Below are 19,984 nucleotides of genomic sequence, written 5' to 3'. Positions count from 1 at the left end.
GGAGAGAGCCCCCAGACAGCCCCCGACAGCCCCATCCTTACCCTTCCCCGTCTGCGAAGTTCTGACCAGTACTGAGCAGACGGGGAAGGTTCCCATGGCAACAGGATGCCGTCTCAGGCATCCTGCTGTCCATGGTGCTGAACAGATCTGTGCTAAAGGCAGAGATCTGTTCAGACAAAGTGTAAGTAAAATACAGTACAGTACACTATATATTGTACTGTACTGTATTATAAAGACATCAGACTCACTGGATCTTACTTTCCCCGCACGGTGAACGCCATAAAAATAAAAAAATACAAACTATTAGTAAATTGAAATTTTGCCCACCTTACTTCCCAAAAAAGGTAATAAAAGTGATCTAAAAAGTCGCATGTACGCCAAATAGTACTAATCAAACTTAAATAAATAAAAAAACAGTATACATATCGACCGGCTCTATAAAAATATCACATGACCTAACCCAGGTGACCACCGTAAAAAATTAAGAATAAAAACGGTGTAAAAAAAGCAATTCATCTTACGTCACAAAAAGTGTAATAGCAAGCGATCAAAAAGACATATGCACCCCAAAATAGTGCCAATCAAACCGTCATCTCATCCTGCAAAAAAAGAGACCCTACTTAAGATAATCGCCCAAAAAGTGAAAAAACTATGGCTCTTAGACTATGGAGACACTAAAACATTTTTTTTGTTTTAAAAATGAAATCATTGTGTAAAACTTACATAAATACAACCTGCTCTATAAAAATACCACATGATCTAACCTGTCAGATGAATGTTGTGAATAACAAAAAAAAAAGTGCCAAAAAATCTATTTCTTGTTACCTTGCCGCACAAAAAAGTGTAATATAGAGCAACCAAAAATCATATGTACCCTAAACTAGTACCAACAAAACTGCCACCCTATCCTGTAGTTTCTAAAATGGGGTCACTTTTTTTGGAGTTTCTACTCTAGGGGTGCATCAGGGGGGCTTCAAATGGGACATGATGTCAAAAAAACCAGTCCAGCAAAATCTGCCTTCCAAAAACTGTATGGCATTACTTTCCTTCTGCGCCCTGCCGTGTGCCCGTACAGCGGTTTCCGACCACATATGGGGTGTTTCTGTAAACTACAGAATCAGGGCCATAAATAATGAGTTTTGTTTGGCTGTTAACCCTTGCTTTGTAACTGGAAAAAAAATATTAAAATGGAAAATCTGCCAAAAAAGTTAAATTTGAAATTGTATCTCTATTTTCCATTAAATCTTGTGCAACACCTAAAGGGTTAACAAAGTTTTTAAATCAGTTTTGAATACCTTGAGGGTGTTGTTTCTTAGATGGGGTCACTTTTATGGAGTTTCTACTCTAGGGGTGCATAAGGGGGGCTTCAAATGGGACGGATTTCAAATGGGACATGGTGTAAAAAAAACAATCCAGCAAAATCTGGCTTCCAAAAACCACACAGCGCACCTTTCCCTCTACGCCCTACTGTGTGCCCGTACAGTAGTTTACGGCCACATATGGGGTGTTTCTGTAAACGGCAGAGTCAGGGCAATAAAGATACAGTCTTGTTTGGCTGGTAACCCTTGCTTTGTTAGTGGAAAAAATGGGTAAATGAAAATTAGGCAAAAAAATTAAATTCTCAAATTTCATCCCCATTTGCCAATAACTCTTGTGCTATCATCTAAAGGTTAACGAAGTGGCTTTCTATTATGTAAGCCTCGCAAAGTGACTTCAGACCAAATGGGTTTTTGTAAATTTCTGAACAATTTCAAGATTTGCTTCTAAACTCCTAAGCCTTGTAACATCCCCAAAAAGTAAAATATCCTTCCCAAAATGCTACAAACATTAAGTAGACATATGGGGAATGTAAAGTCATCACAATTTTTGGGGGTATTACTATGTATTACAGAAGTAGAGAAACTGAAAGTTTGAAATTTGCTAATTTTTTAAAATTTTTGGTAAATATGGTATTTTTTTATGCAAAAAAATTAACTTTTTTGACCCAATTTAGCAGTGTCATGAAGTACAATATGTGACGAAAAAACAATCTCAGAACGCCTGGATAAGTCAAAGCGTTTTAAAGTTATCAGCACTTAAAGTGACACTGGTCAGATTTGCAAAAAATGGCCAAGTCCTTAAGGTGAAATAGGGCTGAGTCCTTAAGGGGCTAAAAGATCAGAAAACTGTCTGTATTGCAGATTCCAATAGACTGGGCCTAATATAGTGTCTATAATCTGTGGTGTTCTGTAACCAATAGTGTACTACATCAGAAAAATGTCTATATTGCAGATTCCAAATATCTGGGCTTTATATAGTTTCTATAATCTGTGGTGTTCTGTAGCCAATAGTGTAATACTTTAGAAAACTGTCTGTATTGCAGATACCAATAAACTGGGCCTAATATAGTGCCTATAATCTGTGGTGTTCTGTAACCAATAGTGTACTACATCAGAAAACAGTGTCTATATTGCAGATTTGAATATTCTGGGCCTTATATAGTGTCTATAATTTGTGGTGTTCTGTAGCCAATAGTGTAATACATCAGAAAACTGTCTGTATTGCAGATTCCAATAAACTGGACCTAATATAGTGTCCATAATATGTGGTGTTATGTTACCAATAGTGTACTATATCAGAAAACAGTGTCTATGTTGCAGATTCCAATAATCTGGTGTCACGGAACCATGAACCAGACGTACAACAAGAGATAAGTGAAAATAAGAAGGCTTTATTGAAAATAAAGCTGTAAAGCAAAAGTCCAAACGAATGGTGAAACCGAAGCAGAGTCTTTGAGAGGCCAGAGATCAGGAACCAGAAGGGTAGTCAGACGAAGCCAGGATCAGGAACCAGCAGGGTAGTCAGACGAAGCCAGGATCAGGAACCAGCAGGGTAGTCAGACGAAGCCAGGATCAGGAACAGAAGCAGCAGCAGTCTTAGAAGCATGTGAACACAGGAGGACCAAGCAAGGAACTGAAGCCACAGACCTCCTATATATATGAGCTAGGCATCCAGCTCCTCCCAGTGGGAAGGAGGAGCCGCAGGGTGGAAGGCTACAAGAAACCCAGAAACCAAGATGGCCGCCAGCACATGTCAAACGAAGGAGAACAGCAAGAAGGTAAGACCATGACAGTACCTCCCCTCCTCCGCGGAGCAAAAACGGTTTCTGAGGGAAGCGTGCGTGGAAGGCTCGGAGCAAGGCAGGAGCATGGACATCTGCGGAGGAAACCCAGGAACGCTCCTCTGGACCATAACCACGCCAATGGACCAAAAACTGCACCCGACCGCGGACCAGGCGTGAGTCCAGGATATTGCTCACCTCATACTCCTCATGATTGCCCACTCGGACCGGACGAGGCCGAGGAACCGAGGAAGTGAAACGATTACACACCAGTGGCTTCAACAGGGAGACATGAAACACGTTAGAGATCCGCATGCCAGGAGGAAGCGCAAGGGCATAGGCTACCGGGTTTACCCTGCGAAGCACTCGGAAGGGACCAACAAAGCGAGGCGCCAGCTTGGGAGTGGGCACTCGAAGGTTGAGGTTGCGGGTGGACAACCATACACGGTCTCCGACCTGGTAGAAAGGAGCAGGCGCTCGTCTGCGATCAGCCTGGAGTCTCTGGCGCTGCGCAGAGGCCTCAAGGGACTTCTGGATCTGTACCCAAGAAGCACGTAGGACGGAAAGGTGATCCTCCACAGCCAGAATATCCTGGGGAGAGAATACCTCCGGTAACACGGCAGGTTGGAACCCATAATTGGCCATGAAGGGAGACGTCCCAGAGGAAGAGTTCACCGCTGTGTTCCTGGCAAACTCAGACCAAGGCAGAAGGTCAACCCAATTGTCTTGGTGATCGGAGACATAGCAACGAAGGAATTGCTCCAAGGCCTGATTGGATCGTTCTGCGGCCCCATTGGACTGAGGGTGGTAGGCCGAGGAGAAGGAGAGATGAATCCCCAACTGGGAGCAAAAGGCGCGCCAGAACCTGGACACAAATTGACTCCCCCGATCCGACACAATCTCCTTGGGCAAACCGTGCAACCGGAAGACCTCCCTGGCAAAAATCGTGGCCAACTCTTGTGCAGAGGGTAACTTCTTGAGAGGAACACAGTGGCACATTTTGGGAAAACCGATCCACAATCATGAGAATGACCGTATGGCCTCGGGATGCAGGGAGGTCCACAATGAAATCCATCCCAGGTGTGACCATGGGCGCTCTATTCGGTGGCTATGGGTTGCAGAAGGCCCAACGGAAGGTGCCGAGGGGACTTACTCTGGGCACAAACGGAGCATGCCGCTACATATGCGGCGATGTCGGAACGTAGGGAAGGCCACCAGAACAGACGTGAAACAGCCCAGGACAGCTGATTCTTTCCAGGATGCCCGCGGTCTTGGAGTTATGGTAGGTTCGCAACAACCGAGTGCGCAACTCCTCAGGCACAAAACATCTGCCGTTGGGTCTCCCAGAGGGAGCACCAGATTGAGCCGCCAAAATCTGCTCACCCAGGGGAGAGGTCAGGCTGGTGCGAATGGCGGCCAGGATCTGATTCGGAGGTATGACCGAAGTCGGAATCGACTCCTCCCTGGACAGCTCGGAGTACTGATGTGATAGGGCATCCGCCCTGATGTTCTTGGAACCGGGTAGGTAGGAGACCACGTAATTAAAACGTGACAAGAACAGAGCCCATCTGGCCTGACGTGGTGTCAATCTCTTGGCCTCAGAAAGGTAGGTCAGATTCTTATGGTCCGTCAGGATGAGAACCGGAACCACCGAACCCTCGAGCAAGTGCCTCCATTCTTTAAGGGCCTGCACGATGGCCAATAACTCCCTGTCACCAATCTGATAGTTGCACTCCGCGGAAGACAGTTTCCGGGAGTAAAACCCACAAGGAAGCAGAGGACCCTCTGGTGTTCTACGCTGAGACAGAAGGGCGATTACTCCCGTCTCAGACGCGTCCACCTCGAGGACAAAGGGCAACCCAGGGTTGGGATGCGACAGAATCGGACCCGACACAAAAGCGGACTTTAGGGCCTCAAAAGCTCGGATGGCCTCGAGCGGCCAGACCTGGGAATTACTGCCCTTCCTGGTCAGATCCGATAATAATTGGCGAAGCCCAAAAAGCGCTGCAGGGAACGAAGACCACTGGGCTGGGGCCACTGTAAGACAGCCGAAACCTCCTCAGGATCCATGGAGAACCCCTCAGCGGAAATGATGTAACCTAAGAAGGTTACCTGGGATCGGTGAAATTCGCATTTCTCAAGCTTACCGAACAGCTTGTTCTCTCGTAACCGTTGCAACACTCGTCTGACATCCAGAATGTGGGCCTCCATGGATTCAGAATATACCAAGATGTCATCCAAATAGACCACCACACACTGCTGCAACAGGTCTCGGAAAACATCGTTGATGAATTCCTGAAAGACTGCGGGCGCATTGCACAACCCAAAGGGCATAACCAAGGATTCATAATGACCGGTCCTGGTGTTAAACGCGGTCTTCCACTCATCGCCCGCCTTGATCCTTACCAGGTTATATGCCGCCCTCAGGTCGAGTTTGGTAAAGACCGTGGCCCCTTTAAGGCGATCGAACAGCTCGGAAATCAAGGGTATCGGGTAAGCGTTCTTGATCGTGATGCGATTGAGACCCCTGTAATCGATGCAAGCCCTCAACTCACCGCCCTTCTTTTTCACAAAGAAAAATCCAGCCCCTGCCGGGGACGAGGATTTGCGAATGTGTCCGCGTGAAAGCGCCTCCCTCACGTACTCCTCCATGGCCTCATTCTCCGCTACCGACAGTGGATAGACTTTGCCACGAGGAGGAACGGCACCAGGTTGTAACTCTATGGCACAATCGTATGGGCGGTGCGGAGGTAGAGCAACCGCGCGCACCTTATCGAATACATCCCGGTACTCCTCGTATTCAGGAGGCAACAGAGAGTCCGAGGAAGTACACAGCAACTTGACAGACCCATGGATGCAACTAGCCCCACACTGCGGTGACCACGAGAGGATCTCGGCCGATCTCCAATCGAAAGTCGGATTATGCTTCTGGAGCCAGGGGTACCCCAAGACCACCGAGTAGTGTGGAGACGAAATAACCTGGAGGCAGACCGACTCTCTGTGAACGGCACCAATGGCTATCCCCACTGGAAGGGTCTCATGAGTCACGTGTGACGACAGAAGGGGTCTGCCGTCTATCGCCTCAAGAGCCAGTGGGGAACCTCGAGCCTGCAGAGGAATGGAATTGGCGGCAGCGAACACACTATCAATGAACAAACCACCAGCACCAGAGTCCACCAACGCCTGGGTCGTCACCGAGCCCCCGACCCAGGAGAGGACAACAGTGATCAGTGGTTTGTCAACACGGGAAACCGGGGACGAGGAGACTCCACCCAAGATCTGCCCCCGACAGGATCTCAGGTACGAGCGTTTCCCGGACGGTTCGGACATGCCAACCGAAAATGCCCACCGAGACCACAGTACATGCATCGACCCTCGCGTCTCCGGAGTACCCTCTCCTCCTCGGACAGGCGAGCAAACCCCAGCTGCATGGGTTCACCCCCAGACAAGTCATCCCCAGGAGGCGTGGGAGGAGAGGGAGGCACGGGTGGGACAGCAAACGTAGGCGCCAATCTGTTAGAAGACCTCCGCAGGCGCTCCTTAAAGGAAGGTCTCTCCCTGAGTCTGGTGTCAATCAAAATCAGGAAAGAAATAAGAGACTCGAGCTCCACTGGTAGGTCCTTAGCTGCAACCTCATCCTTCAAGGCATCCGAGAGACCATGAGAGAAAGCAGCGACCAGAGCCTCATTATTCCAGCCCACCTCTGCTGCCAGGGTACGAAACTCAATGGCGTATTCAGCTACGGATCGTGAACCCTGTCTGATGGACATAAGGAGCTTCGCGGCAGAGGCAGCACGAGCCGGCACATCGAATACCTTCCAAAGAGAAGCAACAAAACCGGAAAACTCGGCAACCACCGGATTGTTGTTCTCCCATAAAGGGCTGGCCCAGGCCAAGGCCTTGTCCGAGAGCAGCGAGATCAAGAAGCCCACCTTTGATCTCTCAGTAGGAAAGGCATGTGGCAGCAACTCGAAATAAATGCCCACCTGGTTAAGGAAACCTCGGCACTGAGTTGGCTCTCCCCCAAAGCGCTGTGGAAGAGGGGCAGAACCGGTCATACCCCGAAACACCGCAGGCGCAACAACAGGTGTCGGGGTAGACTCTGGCGCAACAACCGGAGCGGCAGTAGGAGCGACAACCGACCCATCGGCAACGGGAGCGAAATGAGCCGTGCGTTCAAGCAGGGTTTGCAACGCCACAGTGAACCGACCCAACAGGTGATCCTGCTGATCAAGTCTGGCAACCAGCATGGGTAGCGAGGATGGCCCTGTACCGTTAGAACTCATGGCTTGGTCCTAATGTCACGGAACCATGAACCAGACGTACAACAAGAGATAAGTGAAAATAAGAAGGCTTTATTGAAAATAAAGCTGTAAAGCAAAAGTCCAAACGAATGGTGAAACCGAAGCAGAGTCTTTGAGAGGCCAGAGATCAGGAACCAGAAGGGTAGTCAGACGAAGCCAGGATCAGGAACCAGCAGGGTAGTCAGACGAAGCCAGGATCAGGAACCAGCAGGGTAGTCAGACGAAGCCAGGATCAGGAACCAGAAGCAGCAGCAGTCTTAGAAGCATGTGAACACAGGAGGACCAAGCAAGGAACTGAAGCCACAGACCTCCTATATATATGAGCTAGGCATCCAGCTCCTCCCAGTGGGAAGGAGGAGCCGCAGGGTGGAAGGCTACAAGAAACCCAGAAACCAAGATGGCCGCCAGCACATGTCAAACGAAGGAGAACAGCAAGAAGGTAAGACCATGACATCTGGGCCTTATATAGTGTCTAAAATCTGTGGTGTTCTGTAGCCAACACTGTACGACATTAGAAAACAGTGTCTGCATTGCAGATTCCAATAATCTGGGCCTTATATAGTGTCTATAATCTGTGGTGTTCTGTAGCCAATAGTGTAATACATCAGAAAACTGTCTGTATTGCAGATTCCAATAAACTGTGCCTTATATAGTGTCTATAATCTGTGGTGTTCTGTAACCAATAGTGAACTACATCAGAAAACAGTCAGAAAACAGTGTCTTTATTGCAGATTCCAATAATCTGGGCCTTATATAGTGTCTATAATCTGTGGTGTCCTGTAGCCAATAGTGTAATACATCAGAAAACTGTCTGTATTGCAGATTCCAATAATCTGTGCCTAATATAGTGTCTATAATCTGTGGTTTTCTGTAGCCAACACTGTACTACATCAGAAAACAGTGTCTGTATTGCAGATTCCAAAAATGTGGGCCTTATATATTGTCTATAATCTGTAGTGATCTGTAGCCAATAGTGTAATACATCAGAAAACTGTCTGTATTGCAGATTCCAATAATCTGGGCCTAATATAGTGTCTATAATCTGTGGTGTTCTGTTGCCAATAGTGTAATACATCAGAAAACTGTCTGTATTGCGTATTCCAATAAACTGGGCATTATATAGTGTCTATAATCTGTGGTGTTCTGTATCCAATAGTGTACTACATCAGAAAATAGTGTCTATATTACAGATTCCAAAAATCTAGACCTTATATAGTGTCTATAATCTGTGGTGTTCTGCAGCCAATAGTGTAATACATCAGAAAACTATCTGTATTGCAGATTCCAATAAACTGGGCCTTATATAGTGTCTATCATCTTTGGTGTTCTGTAACCAATAGTGTAATACTGTCACGAGGGTATCGAGAACCTGCGTTATACCCGGGGTCAGGAAGTCGCAGCGGTTGGCTGCACGCTCTATTTAAGATGTTTTCCTTATGGTAGCTTTCTGGGTTTGCTTTGCAAACCCTTTTGGCTCACTCAGGGATCCGTAGCTCCTTCTCCTCAGCTGTTCCTTGTCCAGCACTCCCAAACCTCCTTATATTCCTCTCTCACACTTCTCTGGTTGCCAGAAATAGAACTTCCTGCCTGGACATCTATTCTGACCTTCTGGAGCTGTGTTTCTGCGTTCTCTGGTAGTTGGTCCAGAACGCTACCCTCCGGATCCCTGTTGGACCTTTGTGGTCTATTGTGATCGCCCACCTTGGTGTATGTGTTTGTCTGTTTTGTCTGTCCTCTCCCTGGTGTTTCCCTCTTAGTGATAGTGGTGCGGACTAGCGATCCCACCAGCCCGTTCACTATCTAGGGCTCATTCTAGGGAAAGCCAGGGTTTAGGCACGTGATCGCCGCACGGGTGAGGAACCCGTCTAGGGACGTCAGGGCAGTCAGGTGCCAGCCGCAAGGTGAGTTAGGGGTCACCACCTTTCCCTCTCCCTTGGGCAGGGCTTTCCCTTTTATCCTCCCTGTGCGTGACGTCAGTCATTACATTATCTCTGGCCCTTATTTTGTGTAGGTAAAAAAAAAATAAAAAAAATTTACCTACTTAGAATCCAGTATGGATCAAATTGCTGCTCTGTCCAAACAATTTCATGGCCTGTCTTTTGAGGTGGCAGGATTGAAGGCGTCGGTCCTCCAGCAACAGCAGCAATTACAACAGACCGCAAGCCCAGCGGTTGCTACTGGTAACCAGGTTGTTGCGGAACCCAAGGTCCCTCTCCCTGACAGATTTTCTGGGGGAAGGGACAAGTTTTTGACATTCCGTGAGGCCTGTAAGTTATATTTTAAACTGCGCCCTTACTCCTCTGGTAATGAAGATCAGCGGGTGGGGGTTGTTATTTCCCTGCTGCAGGGGGAACCGCAGTCCTGGGCGTTCTCTTTACCTACTGATTCCCAGGCTCTCCGGTCAGTGGATGAGTTTTTCGGGGCTTTGGGTCTCATATATGACGACCCTGACCGAGTCGCACTGGCTGAATCAAGATTACAGAGACTCTTACAAGGAGAGCGGCCGGTAGAGGAGTATTGCTCTGAATTCCGTAGGTGGGCTACGGATACCCAATGGAACGACCCGGCTCTCAGGAGTCAGTTCTGCTCTGGGTTACCCGAAAGGGTTAAGGATGCGCTTGCATTATATGAGACCCCCTTTTCCCTTGATGCGGTTATGTCCCTTTCTATCCGTATAGAGAGACGCCTTAGGGACAGGTTGAAAAAACCGGAGCAATTGGTAACCCCTCCCAAGCAGCAGTTAGTCTATACGGACTTAGACGAGCCTATGCAGCTAGGAGGAACTACTCGTCAGGTCCGCCCTCCTGAGGCTCGCCGTAGGCGTGGGGTTTTTTTTATTTTGTGGGGAGAGGGGTCATTTCATTAATGTCTGTCCTTCTTTCCTCAGAAACACAAGACCGTCGGAAAAACTACTAACCCCAGGCTGTGTAGAGGATGTCAGCCGGGGGGTATACGTTTCCTCCATACGTACATCGCAATTTGTGTTGCCAGCGGTTATTATTTTTGGTGATAAGACGGAGACTATTTCTTTCTTTCTAGACAGTGGAGCAGGGGTAAATTTGATAGATGCCCATTTTGCCCGCACTATGGGTTTGTCTGTACGTTACAGAGACCCATTCCCATATTCGCTATTGATTCTGCTCCCCTGTCTCAGAGAAACCTCACCCACATTGTTCATAATTTACACCTTCGGGTAGGGGACCACCATAACGAGATGCTTTCAGGTTATGTTCTGGAGGGGCTTCCCACTCCGGTAGTGCTGGGTCTTCCCTGGTTGGTAGCGCACAATCCAGTAGTGGATTGGCAGGTCAGGGAGATATTGGAGTGGAGTGAGCAGTGCAGAGAAAGTTGCTTAAATAGCAATTGCTTAGTCGCCTCCATAACTACCATACCTACATTTATTTCGGATTTTGAGGATGTTTTTTCTGAAAAGGGTTGTCAGAAGTTACCACCTCATCGTCCTTATGATTGCCCGGTTAACCTTATTCCCGGGGCAAAATTACCCAAGACCAGGTTATATAATCTTTCGGGTCCAGAGAGACAAGTCATGAAAGATTATATCTCTGAGAGCTTGGCTAAGGGACACATCAGACCCTCTTCTTCACCCGTGGCTGCAGGGTTTTTCTTCGTTAAAAAGAAAGATGGGGGCCTGCGTCCTTGCCTAGATTTTCGCGAATTAAATCGGATAACCATCCGAGACCCATACCCTCTTCCTCTCATTCCTGACCTGTTTAACCAGATTGCGGGTGCTAGGTGGTTCTCCAAACTTGATCTTAGGGGGGCCTACAATCTGATTCGTATTAAGGAGGGGGATGAGTGGAAGACAGCGTTTAACACCCCTGAGGGGCATTATGAAAATCTAGTTATGCCTTTCGGTCTGACCAATGCTCCTGCCGTCTTTCAACATTTCGTTATTGACATTTTTAGTCATCTAATCGGCAGGTTTGTGGTAATATACCTAGATGATATTTTAATTTATTCGTCTGATCTGAAAACACATGAGGTGCATGTCAGACAAGTACTGCAGGTCCTACGGACGAATGAATTATATGCTAAACTTGAAAAATGTGTCTTCGCCGTTCAGGAGATACAATTCCTAGGTTATTTTTTATCTGCTTAGGGTTTCCGTATGGATCCTAGGAAGGTCCAGGCAATTTTAGATTGGGATCTTCCTGAGAACCTCAAAGCACTACAACGGTTCTTGGGCTTCGCAAATTTCTATAGGAAATTCATTAAAAATTATTCACTTATTGTAAAACCGCTTACTGACATGACTAGGAAGGGGACTGATTTTTCTAAATGGTCTGACGCCACTAAAGTTGCTTTTTCCTCTCTAAAAGAGAGGTTTACCTCAGCACCTGTACTAGTCCAACCTGATGTCTCTCAGCCTTTTATTGTTGAAGTCGATGCGTCAGAGGTGGGAGTGGGGGCGGTGCTGTCTCAGGGTCCGTCTCCTGGCAAATGGCGTCCTTGTGCTTTCTTTTCTAAAAAACTATCTGCAGCAGATAAGAACTACGATATTGGCAATAGGGAACTATTAGCTATTAAACTTGCGTTTGAGGAGTGGCGTCACTTCTTAGAGGGGGCAGTCCACCCCGTCACTTTGATTACTGACCACAAAAATCTTCTGTACCTCGAATCAGCTAAGCATCTCACCCCTAGACAGGCTAGGTGGTCGCTATTTTTTACCAGGTTTAACTTTGTGATTACCTATCGTCCTGGGGCAAAGAACACCAAAGCTGATGCACTATCTCGTTGTTTCCCTGGAGGGGGTAATGTGAGTGATCCGGTGCCCATTCTTCAAAGAGGAGTGGTTGTTTCTGCGGTACACTCTGTTTTGGAGGGGAGGGTGTTAGAGGCCCAGGGGGACGCCCCGGTCTCTTGCCCCTCAGAGAAATTGTTTGTACTGTTGAACCTACGTTTCGAATTATTAAAGGAACATCATAGTTCGGCACTTGCTGGGCACCCGGGTAGTAAAGCAACCTTGGAGCTATTGTCTCGTCGTTTTTGGTGGCCAAGGTTGCGTCAGGATGTATTGGATTTTGTGTCTTCTTGTTCAACCTGTGCGCGCGCAAAAGTTTCACATACACGTCCTGCAGGGTCTCTATTACCACTCGTCATTCCCAATAGACCGTGGACACATCTGTCAATGGATTTTATCACTGACTTACCTTTGTCTGCGGGTTATTTTGGTAGTAGTGGACAGGTTTAGCAAAATGGTACACTTCATTGCGTTACCCGCACTACCTAATGCTAAGACTCTTGCTCAGGTATTCGTCAGTGAAATCGTGAAGCTTCACGGGGTCCCCTCCGATGTTGTTTCGGATCGGGGTACCCAGTTTATTTCTAAATTTTGGAAAGCTTTTTGTTCCCGTTTGGGGGTACACTTGTCCTTTTCCTCAGCTTTCCATCCTCAGTCGAATGGACAGACTGAGCGTACCAACCAAAACCTTGAGACATATCTAAGATGTTTTGTGTCTGAAAACCAAGAGTTGTGGTCATCATATTTACCGTTAGCTGAATTTGCCATAAATAATCGTCGTCAGGAATCCACTGGCAAGTCACCATTTCTTGGTGCATATGGTTTTCATCCCCAATTCTGTACTTTCAAAGAGGGGGGGTCTTCTGGGGTTCCCGAAGAGGAACGGTTTTCGTCATCTCTTTCATCGATATGGCAGAAGGTGCAAGCTAACTTGAAAAATATGGGAGGTAAATACAAATGCATGGCTGATAAGAGACGGTCGCCAGGTCCGGACCTAGGAGTGAATGACTATGTGTGGTTGTCTACTAGGAATATTAAATTGAAGGTTCCCTCTTGGAAACTGGGTCCTAGGTTTATTGGCCCTTACAAAGTTGTAGCCATCATCAACCCCGTGGCTTTTCGCCTGGAGTTACCTCAGACTTTTAAAATTCATAATATTTTTCATAAGTCGTTACTCTAAAAATATGAAACCACCTCTAGAACCGTCACCGCTGCCACCCCCTCCTGTTGTCGTGGATGGTAATCTAGAATTTCAGATATCCAAAATTGTTAATTCTCGTCGGGTCCGCCGCTCTCTTCAATATCTGGTGCATTGGAGAGGTTACGGTCCGAGGAAAGAATGTGGGTTCCTGCGTCTGAGGTAAACGCCGACAGGCTAGTTCGGGTTTTTCATGCCTCTCATCCAGTGTTCCCTCTAAGCCTTCGCAGCTGCTGAGCGGGGTCGGCTCAGAGCTGGGCACAGCGCCATCAAATGTGGGCGATAGGAAAACCTAAGATAATTGTCACTTCAAAGAGCATACAAACCTCTGCGCCATCCCATACAATACAGTATAACCCCTGCACCATCCCGTACAATATACAGTATAGTCCTCTGTGTTATCACTGGACATTGCTCTCCATATATAAACCATACAGGGAAAAAAAATCTTTGTTCCAGAGAACTTACATAGAAAAACTAATAACCAAGAGGCTAAACAAAACCCAGTTTCTGACCCTTATGTTCAAACATAACTTTCATTTGATTGCTTTAATACCTAAAGGAAAAAATAATTAAAAAAAGCTGCTGTTTCTCTAGATGACCTTATGTTGATAGTAGTGGTAATAGAGTCTCAAGGGTCTATAAAAGCAGCTACACTATTTTTACAAAGCATTGAAACTCTATTAACACTACTATCAACATAAGGTCATCTAGAGAAACCGTAGGTTTTTATTTATTTTTTCTTTTTCTTTAGGTGTTAAAACATAACTTTAATTAGATTGCTCTAACACCTAAATGGGAAAAATAAGAATTTTAAAAACCTGCTTTTTCTAGTCTAGATGACCTTATGTTAATAGTTAATAGTAGTGTTAATAGAGTCTCAAAGGTCTGTAAAAATAGTGTAGCTGCTTTTATAGACCATTGAGACTCTATTACCACTACCATAAACATAAGGTCATCTAGAGAAACAGCAGGTTTTTAAAATAATTTGGGGGATCTGTGGATGACACATTGTTATGGGAGATCTGTGGATGACACATTGTTATGGGGGACCTGTGGATAACACATACTGTTATGGGGGACATTATACAGGGGTAATATAACTGAGGGGTATCAGGTAAATTATACAGGGGGTAATATAACTAAGGGGTATCAGGTACACTATACAGGGGTAATATAAGTTATATTACCCCTGTATAATAATGTCCCCTGATACCCCTTAGTTATATTACCCCTGTATAATAATGTACACTGATACCCCTTAGTTATATTACCCCGCCCTGTATATTTTAACCTGATACCCCTCAGTTATATTATATAACTGAGGGGTATCAGGGTACATTATACAGGGGGTAATATAACTAAGGGGTATCAGGGTACACTATACAGGGGTAATATAACTGAGGAGGGCTATCAAGGACATTATACAGGGGTAATATAAGTTATATTACCTCTGTATAATGTCCCCTGATAGCCCTCCTAAGTTATATTACCCCTGTATAATAATGTACACTGATACCCCTTAGTTATATTACCCCGCCCTGTATATTTTAACCTGATACCCCTCAGTTATATTATATAACTGAGGGGTATCAGGGTACATTATACAGGGGTAATATAACTAAGGGGTATCTATCAGGGTACATTATACAGGGGTAATATAAGTGAGGAGGGCTATCAGGGACATAATACAGGGGTGAGGGGTAAGATAAGTTATATTACCCCTGTATAATGTCTGATAGTAGCCTAGCCCTCCTCAGTTATATTACCCCTCATGTACCCTGATACCCCTAGTTATATTACCCCCTGTATAATTTACCCTGATACCCCTCAGATATATTATATAACTGAGGGGTATCAGGGTAATACAGGGGACAACAGAGGATTCGTAGCACTGTGGGACAGGGGGGGGGTACATACTTCTTTTTTTATATGCCCTCACCTCACCAGCTAGCAGGCGGCCAGGCGCGCAGGGTACTCAGATGCAGCGTAGCGTAGCGTGACGTAGCGTGACGTGACGTCAGCCTGCGCCGCACAGCACGCACTCCCTCTCTGCCTCCGGCGGGTCCAAAACTCCGCCCCCCTATTTGAATACTAGCAACCGCCCACCGGCAGCCCACAGCCAGGTATTGTAAATGAACTGACCGTGCGGCGGGCGGCGTCAGCCAGCAAAACAGACAGGGGAATCAGCTGGGGGCCGGCACAGCTGAGTGAGCGGGCATTATAAAATTGTGAGCGGGGCCACAATAATTCCTGTGCGGCCGCCCACCCGCGCAGCTTAGAGGGAACACTGCTCTCATCCTGAGAGACCTGGTCCTGAGTGTCCGGAGGCCCCTTGTAGAGAGGGGGGTACTGTCACGAGGGTATCGAGAACCACGCCTGACTCCGTTATACCCGGAGTCAGGAAGTCGCAGCGGTTGGCTGCACGCTCTATTTAAGATAGGGCTGTTTTCCTTATGGTAGCTTTCTGGGTTTGCTTTGCAAACCCTTTTGGCTCACTCAGGGATCCGTAGCTCCTTCTCCTCAGCTGTTCCTTGTCCAGCACTCCCAAACCTCCTTATATTCCTCTCTCACACTTCTCTGGTTGCCAGAGATAGAACTTCCTTCCTGGACATCTATTCTGACCTTCTGGAGCTGTGTTGCTGCGTTCTCTGGTAGTTGGTCCAGAACGCTACCCCCTGGATCCCTGTTGGACCTTTGCGGTCTATTGTGATCGCCCACCTGGGTGTATGTGTTTGTCTGTTTTGTCTGTCCTCTCCCTGGTGTTTCCATCTTAGTGATAGTGGTGCGGACTAGCGATCCCACCGGACCGTTCACTATCTAGGGCTCATTTTAGGGAAAGCCAGGGCTTAGGCACGTGATCGCCGCACGGGTGAGGAACCCGTCTAGGGACGTCAGGGCAGTCAGGTGCCAGCCGCAAGGTGAGTTAGGGGTCACCACCTTTCCCTCTCCCTTGGGCAGGGCTTTCCCTTTTATCCTCCCTGTGCGTGACGTCGGTCATTACAAATACATCAGAAAACAGTGTCTATATTACAGATTACAATAATCTGGATCTTATATATAATGTCTATAATCTGTGGTGTTCTGTAGCCAATAGAGTAATACATCAGAAAACTGTCTGTATTGCAGATTCCAATAAACTGTGCCTAATATAGTGCCTATAATCTGTGTATAGTGTTTATAATCTGTGGTGTTCTGTAACTAATAGTGTACATCAGAAAACAATGTCTTCATTGCAGATTTTAATAATCTGGGCCTTATATAGTGTCTATAATATGTAGAGTTCTGTAGCTAATAATGTGATTCATCAGAAAACTGTCTGTATTGCAGATTCCAATAATCTGGGCCTTATATAGTGTCTATAATCTGTGGTGTTCAGTAGCCAATGGTGTAAAACATCAGAAAACTGTCTGTATTGCGGATTTCAATGAACTGGGCCTTATATAGTGTCTATAATCTTTGGTGTTGTGTAGCCAATAGTGTACTACATCAGAAAATAGTATCTATATTACAGATTCTAATAATCTAGGCCTTATATAGTGTCTATAATCTGTGGTGTTCTGTAGCCAATAGTGTAATACATCAGATAACTATCTGTATTGCAGATTCCAATAAACTGGGCTTTATATAGTGTCTATAATCTTTGGTGTTCTGTAGCCAATAGTGTAATACATCAGAAAACAGTGTCTATATTACAGATTCCAATAATGTCTATAATCTGTGGTGTTCTGTAGCCAATAGAGTAATATAACAGAAAACTGTTTGTATTGCAGATTCCAATAAACTTACCCTAATATAGTGTCCATAATATGTGGTGTTCTGTTACCAATAGTGTACTACATCAGAAAACAATGTGTATATTGCAGATTCCAATAATCTGGGCCTTATATAGTGTCTATAATCTGTGGTGTTCTTAAGCCAACACTGTACTACATCAGAAAACAGTGTCTGTATTACAGATTCCAATAATTTGGGCCTTATATAGTGTCTATAATCTGTGGTGATCTGTAGGCAATAGTGTAATACATCAGAAAACTGTCTGTATTGCAGATTCCAATAAACTGTGCCTAATATAGTGTCCATAATATGTGGTGTTCTGTTACCAATAGTGTACTACATCAGAAAACATTGTCTATTTTGCAAATTCCAATAATCTGGGCCTTATATAGTGTCTATAATCTGTGGTGTTCTGTAGCCAATAGTTTAATAGATCAGAAAACTGTCTGGATTGTAGATTCCAATAAACTGTGTTTAATATAGTGTATATAATCTGTGGTGTTCTGTAGCCAACACTGTACTATATCAGAAAACAGTGTCTATATTACAGATTCTAATAATCTGGGCCTTATATAGTGTCTATAATATATGGTGTTATGTACCCAAAAGTGCAATACATAAAAAAACTGTCTGTATTGTAGATTCCAATAAAGTGTGCCTAATATAGTGTCTATCATCTTTGGTGTTCTGTAACCAATAGTGTAATACTGTCACGAGGGTATCGAGAACCTGCGTTATACCCGGGGTCAGGAAGTCGCAGCGGTTGGCTGCGCGCTCTATTTAAGATGTTTTCCTTATGGTAGCTTTCTGGGTTTGCTTTGCAAACCCTTCTGGCTCACTCAGGGATCCGTAGCTCCTTCTCCTCAGCTGTTCCTTGTCCAGCACTCCCAAACCTCCTTATATTCCTCTCTCACACTTCTCTGGTTGCCAGAGATAGAACTTCCTGCCTGGACATCTATTCTGACCTTCTGGAGCTGTGTTGCTGCGTTCTCTGGTAGTTGGTCCAGAACGCTACCCCCTGGATCCCTGTTGGACCTTTGTGGTCTATTGTGATCGCCCACCTGGGTGTATGTGTTTGTCTGTTTTGTCTGTCCTCTCCCTGGTGTTTCCATCTTAGTGATAGTGGTGCGGACTAGCGATCCCACCGGACCGTTCACTATCTAGGGCTCATTTTAGGGAAAGCCAGGGCTTAGGCACGTGATCGCCGCACGGGTGAGGAACCCGTCTAGGGACGTCAGGGCAGTCCGGTGCCAGCCGCAAGGTGAGTTAGGGGTCACCACCTTTCCCTCTCCCTTGGGCAGGGCTTTCCCTTTTATCCTCCCTGTGCGTGACGTCGGTCATTACAAATACATCAGAAAACAGTGTCTATATTACAGATTACAATAATCTGGATCTTATATATAATGTCTATAATCTGTGGTGTTCTGTAGCCAATAGAGGAATACATCAGAAAACTGTCTGTATTGCAGATTCCAATAAACTGGGCCTTATATAGTGTTTATAATCTGTGGTGTTCTGTAACTAATAGTGTACATCAGAAAACAATGTCTTCATTGCAGATTTTAATAATCTGGGCCTTATATAGTGTCTATAATATGTAGAGTTCTGTAGCCAATAATGTGATTCATCAGAAAACTGTCTGTATTGCAGATTCCAATAATCTGGGCCTTATATAGTGTCTATAATCTGTGGTGTTCAGTAGCCAATGGTGTAATACATTAGAAAACTGTCTGTATTGCGGATTTCAATAAACTGGGCCTTATATAGTGTCTATAATCTTTGGTGTTGTGTAGCCAATAGTGTACTACATCAGAAAATAGTATCTATATTACAGATTCTAATAATCTAGGCCTTATATAGTGTCTATAATCTGTGGTGTTCTGTAGCCAATAGTGTAATACATCAGATAACTATCTGTATTGCAGATTCCAATAAACTGGGCTTTATATAGTGTCTATAATCTTTGGTGTTCTGTAGCCAATAGTGTAATACATCAGAAAACAGTGTCTATATTACAGATTCCAATAATGTCTATAATCTGTGGTGTTCTGTAGCCAATAGAGTAATATAACAGAAAACTGTTTGTATTGCAGATTCCAATAAACTTACCCTAATATAGTGTCCATAATATGTGGTGTTCTGTTACCAATAGTGTACTACATCAGAAAACAATGTGTATATTGCAGATTCCAATAATCTGGGCCTTATATAGTGTCTATAATCTGTGGTGTTCTTAAGCCAACACTGTACTACATCAGAAAACAGTGTCTGTATTACAGATTCCAATAATTTGGGCCTTATATAGTGTCTATAATCTGTGGTGATCTGTAGGCAATAGTGTAATACATCAGAAAACTGTCTGTATTGCAGATTCCAATAAACTGTGCCTAATATAGTGTCCATAATATGTGGTGTTCTGTTACCAATAGTGTACTACATCAGAAAACATTGTCTATTTTGCAAATTCCAATAATCTGGGCCTTATATAGTGTCTATAATCTGTGGTGTTCTGTAGCCAATAGTTTAATAGATCAGAAAACTATATGGATTGTAGATTCCAATAAACTGTGTTTAATATAGTGTATATAATCTGTGGTGTTCTGTAGCCAACACTGTACTATATCAGAAAACAGTGTCTATATTACAGATTCTAATAATCTGGGCCTTATATAGTGTCTATAATATATGGTGTTATGTACCCAAAAGTGCAATACATAAAAAAACTGTCTGTATTGTAGATTCCAATAAAGTGTGCCTAATATAGTGTCTATCATCTTTGGTGTTCTGTAACCAATAGTGTAATACTGTCACGAGGGTATCGAGAACCTGCGTTATACCCGGGG

Source organism: Bufo bufo, chromosome 1, assembly GCF_905171765.1.
Source record: "Bufo bufo chromosome 1, aBufBuf1.1, whole genome shotgun sequence".
Classification (NCBI taxonomy): domain Eukaryota; kingdom Metazoa; phylum Chordata; class Amphibia; order Anura; family Bufonidae; genus Bufo; species Bufo bufo.
Note: the sequence above shows the minus strand (reverse complement) of the source record.